The 7,360-nt window shown below is 38.8% G+C and overlaps 1 non-coding gene across 1 annotated transcript; it reads left to right on the forward strand.

The window, feature by feature from the left end:
- The first annotated feature begins 6,218 nt into the window (after window positions 1–6,218).
- Window positions 6,219–6,322, forward strand: LOC112704410 (small nucleolar RNA R71). The gene has a single exon (XR_003155036.1). It is a non-coding gene; the product is annotated as a small nucleolar RNA R71 (small nucleolar RNA).
- The last annotated feature ends 1,038 nt before the right edge of the window (window positions 6,323–7,360 follow it).

Raw genomic sequence — 7,360 nt, forward strand, 5'->3', positions numbered from 1 at the left:
TACTACATGATCATTAGTATTTAGTAACTATGTCTTAAGGCTATGAAAAATTCCATAAATACTTCACCTCTCTTAAATAAAAAATATTTCTAATTCAAAAGAACAAGAAGTACATGAATTTCGAATTCATCTTTGAAATTAGTTTAATTATATTGATGTGGTGACAATACTTTTTGTTTTCTGAACGAATGCTTGAACAGTGCATATTTTTGAGCTTGTTGTTTATGAATGTTAAAATTGTTGGCTCTTGAAAGAATGATGAATAAGAGAAATGTTATTGATGATCTGAAAAATCATAAAATTGATTCTTGAAGCAAGAAAAAGCAGTGAAGAACAAAGCTTGCGAAAAAAAAAGTGGCAAAAAATTTATAGACAGAAAAAGAAAAAAGCAAGCAAAAAAAGCCAATAGCCCTTAAAACCAAAAGACAAGGGTAAAAAGGATCCAAGGCTTTGAGCATCAATGGATAGGAGGGCCCAAGGAAATACATCCAGGCCTAAGCGGCTAAATCAAGCTGTCCCTAACCATGTGCTTGTGGCATGCAGGTCCAAGTGAAAATCTTGAGACTGAGTGGTTAAAGTTGTGATCCAAAGCAAAAAGAGTGTACTTAAGAGCTCTGGACACCTCTAACTGGGGACTTTAGCAAAGCTGAGTCACAATCTGAAAAGGTTCACCCAGTCATGTGTCTGTGGCATTTATGTATCCGGTGGTAATACTGGAAAACAAAGTGCTTAGGGCCACGGCCAAGACTCATAAAAGTAGTTGTGTTCAAGAATCAACATACTTAACTAGGAGAATCAATCAACACTATCTTAACTCTGAGTTCCTATAGATGCCAATCATTCTAAACTTCAAGGGATAAAGTGAGATGCTAAAACTGTTCATAAGCAAAAAGCTATAAGTCCCGCTCATCTAATTAGAACTAATATTAATTGATATTTTGGGATTTATAGTATATTCTCTTCTTTTTATCCTATTTGATTTTTAGTTGCTTGGGGACAAGCAACAATTTAAGTTTGGTGTTGTGATGAGCGGATAATTTATACGCTTTTCGGCATTATTTTTAGATAGTTTTTAGTAGGATTTAGCTACTTTTAGGGATGTTTTCATTAGTTTTTATGCTAAATTCACATTTCTGGACTTTACTATGAGTTTGTGTATTTTTCTGTGATTTCAGGTATTTTCTGGCTAAAATTGAGGGACTTGAGCAAAACTCTGATAAGAAGGCTGACAAAGGACTGCTGATGCTGTTGGATTCTGACCTCCTTGCACTCGAAATGGATTTTCTGGAGCTACAGAACTCTAAATGGCGCGCTCTCAATGGCATTGGAAAGTAGAGCGCCATTTGGGGTTTTGTAGCTCCAGAAAATCTATTTCGAGTGCAGGGAGGTCAGAATCCAATAGCATCAGCAATCCTTTTTCACCCAAAATATCAATGAATATTAGTTCTATTTAGATGAGTGGGACTTGTAGCTTTTTGCTTCTGAACAGTTTTGGCATCTCACTTTATCCTTTGAAGTTTAGAATGATTGGCATCCATAGGAATTCAGAGTTCAGATAGTGTTATTGATTCTCCTAGTTAAGTATGTTGATTCTTGAAGTCATCTACTTTTATGAGTTTTGGCCGTGGACCTAAGCACTTTGTTTTCCAGTATTACCACCGGATACATAAATGCCACAGACAGATGACTGGGTGAACCTTTTCAGATTATGACTCAGCTTTGCTAAAGTCCATAGTTAGAGGTGTCTAGAGCTCTTAAGCACACTCTTTTTGCTTTGGATCACGACTTTAACCACTCACTCTCAAGCTTTTCACTTGGACCTGCATGCCACAAGCACATGGTTAGGGACAGCTTGATTTAGCCGCTTAGGCCTGGATTTTATTTCCTTGGGCCCTCCTATCCATTGATGCTCAAAGCCTTGGATCCTTTTTACCCTTGCCTTTTGGTTTTAAGGGCTATTGACTTTTTTTGCTTGCTTTTTCTTTTTCTTTCTCTTTTTTTTCTCAAGCTTTTGTTATTCACTGCTTTTTCTTGCTTCAAAAATCAATTTCATGATTTTTCAGATTATCAATAACATTTCTCTTTTTCATCATTCTTTCAAGAGCCAACAATTTTAACATTCATAAACAACAAGATAAAAAATATGCACTGTTCAAGCATTCATTCAGAAAACAAAAAGTGTTGTCACCACATCAATATAATTAAACTAATTTCAAGGATGAATTCGAAACTCATGTACTTCTTGTTCTTTTGTATTAAAAACATTTTTCATTTAAGAAAGGTGAAGGATTCATGGAATTATTCATAGCCTTAAGACATAGTTAATAAATACTAATGATCATGTAGTAAAGACACAAACATAGACAAACATGAAGTTCAAAAACCGAAAAACAGAGAGATAAGAACTAGGAAGTTAAGGAATGAGTCCACCTTAGTGATGGTTGCGCCTTCTTCTTGAAGAACCAATGGTGTTCTTGAGCTCCTCTATGTCTCTTCCTTGCCTTTGTTGCTCATCCCTCATAGCTCTTTGATTTTCTCTAATCTCATTGAGAATGATGGAGTGCTCTTGGTGTTCCACCCTTAATTGGTTCATGTCATGACTCAATCCTTCTAGAGAAGTGTTGAGTTGTTCCCAATAGTTGTTTGGAGGAAAATGCATCCCTTGAGGCATCTCAGGGATTTCTTGATGATGAGCTTCCTCATGCGTCTCTTGAGATCCATGAATGGGCTCTCTTGTTTGCTCAATCCTCTTCTTAGTGATGGGCTTGTCCACTTCAATGAGGATGTCTTATTTTATGACAACTCTAGTTAAGTAGCATATATGGCAAATGAGATGAAGAAAAGCTAGCCTTGCCAAGGTGGATAGCTTTTCGGCTATTTTGTAGAGTTCTAGAGGGATGACTTCATGAACTTCTACTTCCTCTCCAATCATGATGCTATGGATCATGATGGCCCGATCCACAGTTACTTCGGATTGGTTGCTAGTGGGGATGATGGAACGTTGGATGAATTCCACCCATCCTCTAGCCACATGCTTAAGGTCCAATCTTCTCAATTGAACCGGCTTGCCTTTTGAGTCTCTTTTCCATTGAGCTCCTTCCACACATATGTCCATGAGGACTTGGTCCAACCTTTGATCAAAGTAGACCCTTCTAGTGTAGAGGCGTGCATTTTCTTGCATCATAGACAAGTTGAATGCCAACCTTACGTTCTTCGAACTGAAATCTAAGCATTTTCCCTGAACCATTGTAAGCCAATTCTTTGGGTTTAGGTTCATGCTTTGATCATGGTTCCTAGTGATCCATGCGTTTGCATGGAACTCTTGAACCATTAAGATTCTGACTTGTTGAATGGGGTTGGTAAGAACTTCCCAACCTCTTCTTTGGATCTCATGTCGGATCTCCAGATACTCATTTTTCTTGAGCATGAAAGGGACCTCGGAGATCACCTTCTTCTTGGCCACAACTTCATAGAAGTGGTCTTGATGGGCTTTTGAGATGAATCTCTCTATCTCCTATGACTTAGGGGTGAAAGCAATTGTCTTCCCTTTCCTCTTTCTTGAGGTTTCTCTGGCCTTAAGTGCCATCAATAGTTATGGAAAAACAAAAAAAGCTATGCTTTTACCACACCAAACTTAGAATGTTGCTCGTCCTCGAGCAAAAGAAGAAAGAATAGATGAAGAAGAAGAAGAGATGGAGGAGAGGGAAAAAGATGTGTATTCGGCCAAGGGGGAGAAGAGAGGGTTGTGTTGTGTGAAAATGAAGAAGGATGGAGGGGGTTTATATAGTGGAGGGAGAGGGGTGTATAGTTTGGTCATATAGGGTGGGTTTGGGTGGGAAAGAGATTTTGGATTTGAAGGTAGGTGGGGTTTATGGGGAAGAGTGGATGGATGTGAGTGGTGAAGAGGTGATGGGGAAGAGTGATAGAGGTGATTGGTGAATGATGTTTGGGGAAGAGTGTTATGAAAAGGTGTGAGAGAGAGGGAGAAGGTAGGTGGGGATCCTGTGGGGTCCACAGATCCTGAGGTGATCCTGTGGGGTCTATAGATCCTGAGGTGATCCTGTGGGGTACACAGATCCTGAGGTGTAGAGGATTAATCATCCCTGCACCATTTATGCATGTAAAATGCCCTCTGCATGCAATCCTGGCATTTAACGCCAGGCTGATGCTTGTTTCTGCCGTTGAACGCCACTTTGCTGCTTGTTTCTGGCGTTTAACGCCAGCTTTCCTTAGGGTGCAATTCTGGCGTTTAAACACCAGATTACTGCTTGTTTCTGGCGTTCAACGCCAGCTTCATGCTCTGTTCTGGCATTAAACGCCAGTAAGCTCTTCCTCCAAGGTATGCTTTTTCTTCTGCTATTTTTGATTCTGTTTTAATTTTTGCAATTGTTTTGTGACTCCACATGATCATAAACCTAATAAAACATAAAAGAACAATAGAAATATAGATAAATAAAAATTGGGTTACCTCCCAATAATTGCTTCTTTAATGTCAATAGCTTGACAGTGAGCTCTCATGGAGCTTCACGGATGTTCAGAGCATTGTTGGGACCTCCCAACACCAAACTTAGAGTTTGAATGTGGGGGTTCAACACCAAACTTAGAGTTTGGTTGTGGCCTCCTAACACCAAACTTAGAGTTTGATTGTGGGGGCTTTGTTTGACTCTGTATTGAGAGAAGCTTATCGTGCCTCTTTTCCATGGTTACAGAGGAAGATCCTTGAGCTTTAAACACAAGGTAGTCCCCATTCAATTAGAGGACTAGCTCTCCTCTATCAACATCAATCACAGCTCCTGTTATGGCTAGGAAGGGTCTTCCAAGGATGATGCATTCATCCTCATTCTTCCCAGTTTCTAGGATTATGAAATCAGCAGGGATGAAAAAGGCCTTTAACCTTCACTAACACATCCTCTACCAATTCATAAGCTTGTTTTATTGACTTGTCTGCCATCTCTAATGAGATTCTTGCAGCTTGTACCTCAAAGATCCCCAGTTTCTCCATTACAGAGAGTGGTATAAGATTTATACCTGACTCCAGGTCACACAGAGCCTTCTCAAAGGTCATGGTGCCTATGGTACAGGGTATTAAGAATTTACCAGGATCTTGTTTCTTTTGAGGTAGAGTTTGCTGAACCCATGTATTTAGTTCACTAATGAGCAAGGGAGGTTCATCTACCCAAGTCTAATTTCCAAACAACTTGGCATTCAGCTTCATGATGGCTCCTAGATATTAAGCAACTTGCTCTTTAGTTACATCTTCATCCTCTTCAGAGGAAGAATAGTTCTCAGAGCTCATGAATGGCAGAAGGAAGTTTAATGGAATCTCTATGGTGTCTATACGAGCCTCAGATTCCTTTAGGTCCTCAATAGGGAACTTCTTTCTGTCTGGAGGACGTCCCATGAGGTCTTCCTGATTGGGATTCACGTCCTCCCCTTCCTCTTTGAATTCGGCCATTTTGATTATATCAATGGCCTTGCACTCTCTTTTTGGATTCTCTTATGTATTGCTTGGGAGAGTACTAGGAGGAGTTTCAGTGATTTTCTTACTCAGCTGACCCACTTGTGCCTCCAAATTTCTAATGGAGGACCTTGTTTCATTCATGAAACTTAGAGTGACCTTAGATAGATCAGAGACTATGTTTGCTAAGCTAGAGGGACTCTGCTCAGAATTCTCTGTCTGTTGCTGAGAAGATGATGGAAAAGGCTTGCTATTGCTAAAACTGTTTCTTCCACCATTATTAAAGCCTTGTTGAGGCTTTTGTTGATCCTTCCATGAGAAATTTGGATGATTCTCCATGAGGAATTATAGGTGTTTCCATAGGCTTCACCCATGTAATTCACCTCTGCCATTGCAGGGTTCTCAGGATCATAAGCTTCTTCTTCAGAAGATGCTTCTTTAGTACTGTTGGATGCATTTTGCCATCCATTCACTCTGAAAAATCATGTTGACTTGCTGAGTTAACTTTTTGTTTTGAGCCAATATGGTATTCAGAGCATCAATTTCAAGAACTCCCCTTTTTTGAGGCGTCCTATTACTCATAGGATTCCTCTCAGAGGTGTACATGAATTGGTTATTTACAACCATGTCAATAAGTTCTTGAGCTTCTGCAGGCATTTTCTTTAAGTGAATGGATCCACCTGCAAAATGGTCCAATGACATCTTAGAAAGCTCAGATAGACCATCATAGAATATATCTAAAATGGTCCACTCTGAAAGCATGCCAGAAGGACACTTTTTGGTCAACTGCTTGTATCTTTCCCAAGCTTCATAGAGGGATTCACCATCTTTTTGCTTCAAGGTCTGAACATCCACTCTAAGCTTGCTCAGCTTTTGAGGAGGAAAGAACTTGGCCAAGAAGGCCGTGACCAGCTTATCCCAAAAGTCCAGGCTATCTTTAGGTTGTGAGTCCAACCATATTCTAGCTCTGTCTCTCATAGCAAAAGGAAAAAGCATAAGCCTGTAGACTTCAGGATCTACTCCATCAGTCTTAACAGTATCACAGATTTGCAAGAACTCAGTTAAAAATTGGTAGGGATCTTCTGATGGAAGTCCATGAAACTTGCAGTTCTGTTGCATTAGAGCAACTAGTTGAGGCTTCAACTCAAAATTGTTTGCTCCAATGGCAGGGATTGAGATGTTTCTTCCATAAAAATTGGAAGTAGGTGTAGTATAATCACCAAGCATCCTCCTTGCGCCTCCACCATTGTTATTGGGTTCGGCCATGTCTCTTTCTTTTTCAAGATTCTCTGTAAGGTTTTCTCTGGATTGTTGTGCTTTAGCTTCTCTTAGCTTCTTCTTCAGAGTCCTTTCAGGTTCAGGATCTACTTTAACAAGAATGTCCTTGTCCTTGCTCCTGCTCATATGAAGAAGAAGAAAACAGAAAAGGAAGAGGAATCCTCTATGTCACAGTATAGAGATTCCTTTATGTGAGTAGAAGAAGAAAAGAATAGAAGAAGGATGAGAAAAATTCGAACATAGAGGAGAAGAGAGGGTTCAAATTTTTAGATGAAGAGAAGAGTTAGTAAATAAATAAATAAATAGAAGGAGATGAGAGAGAGGAGTTTTCGAAAATTATTTTTGAAAAATGGTTAGTGATTTTTGAAAATTTGAAAAAGAAATAAAATTAAAATTAAAATTTGAAATAATTAGTTAATTAAAAGAATTTTGAAAAAGGGTGAGGAATTTTCGAAAATTAGAAAGAGAAAAGTGGTTAGGTGATTTTGAAAAAGATAAGAAACAAACAAAAAGTCAATTAGTTAGTTGAAAAAGATTTGAAAATCAATTTTGAAAAGATAAGAAGTTGGAAAAGATTTTGAAATTGATTTTGAAAAAGATATGATTTGAAAAAGATATTTTGAA

This window comes from Arachis hypogaea, chromosome 7 (genome assembly GCF_003086295.3).
Source record: "Arachis hypogaea cultivar Tifrunner chromosome 7, arahy.Tifrunner.gnm2.J5K5, whole genome shotgun sequence".
Taxonomy (NCBI): Eukaryota; Viridiplantae; Streptophyta; class Magnoliopsida; order Fabales; family Fabaceae; genus Arachis; species Arachis hypogaea.